We start from the raw sequence: 1355 nt of genomic DNA, 5'->3' as shown, positions 1-1355 counted from the left end.
GAGATTTCCAGACAACGAAGACGTCATTGCCTCTGTAAGTGCTTATTTTGAGGTACTTCCGAAAACGCACTTTTCTGAAGGATTAAAAAAACTTGAAAAGCGGTCGACCAAGTGTACAGAGCTCCAAGGAGATTATGTTGAAAAATAAAAAAAAAATTTACCCAAAAAAAATTGTTTTTATACTTCATTCTAAGGACTTATTGAACTACCCTCGTAGTAGTAGAAGGACAGCTGTAGTGGCGAAGTAAACAAGAGGTGCGTGGTCCGTCAAGAAACACTTCACTTTTCCGTCTGTGTGAATCCGCTCCTTTGTGACTACCGACCGCTCTTGTCAACTCCCCACTCGGTCCCTCTGCTTTCCTCCTTCACTTTTCTTAACGTCATCCTATTGTCTCGTGTGCACCTGACGTTTTCGTCTATTATAGCGTCTCAAACTGGAATTAACCGGTTTGTTACTGAAGCTACGCCAAAATTCGAAGTCTGCACTTGGTTTTTTCAAATAATTAATCCGTTTTTTTTTCACTTTTTGCACACATTTTTTGATCACTATCGCGATCTGGCTCGAAGGACCAAATGTCTGAGATTTAAAACTAGAAAACTGACCCGATAATGAAGCTAGGAAGGAAGGATGAAAAATGATGTTCCGATTTCACACTAAGAACAATAAAAAGTTTATTGTACCCATATTTCAGCTGGAAAACGTGGATACCATAGGAAAAGAACTTTTATAGGTGATACAGTTAGTGGTAGGCAGTCAGAAAAAAGTAATCTAACTTACAAAATAAAGAAACAACGGAAGGGTTACGTTCGTACAGAGATGCGTCTCGGATCGTATTCGAGCAGTACTGACTGTCCGCCCACCCCTTCAGGTACTCGGTCCCCCAAAGGAGAGAATGTACAGAGATACCACGGCCATACGCAATCCGAGATCAGGCGCGACCACGACCGAATTAGATTATAGAAGCGAAAATCTCTAACAGTACATGAATCCATCCGACGTTAATAACTAATGGCACCAAAATCATGCTCATGCAGGTCGGGGATTGTAAATTTGTAAACAGCTTAAATTATATGCCCAGGCCACTTAGTGGTCTCCCCAAAGCATTTGGACTCATTGGGCAGCGTTCAAAGAAAGGAACATTTCTACATTTTTTTTAATAGATCAGAAAATGATTCGTATGTCAGTCCTTTACCACTGGTTGAGGACTACTCTCCCGATACCATGACAGTCGAGGATCGTAAAGAATTTCACGAGTGGTTCGATTCATGCAAAGACAACTACGTTTTAGATTTCCAAAAGGAGATTGAGGCCTATTGTGTGAGCGATGTTGCTATACTTCATCGCGCATGCCTCG

This window comes from Belonocnema kinseyi, chromosome 10, assembly GCF_010883055.1.
Source record: "Belonocnema kinseyi isolate 2016_QV_RU_SX_M_011 chromosome 10, B_treatae_v1, whole genome shotgun sequence".
NCBI classification, from domain to species: Eukaryota; Metazoa; Arthropoda; class Insecta; order Hymenoptera; family Cynipidae; genus Belonocnema; species Belonocnema kinseyi.
This window is presented reverse-complemented; position numbering follows the sequence as displayed.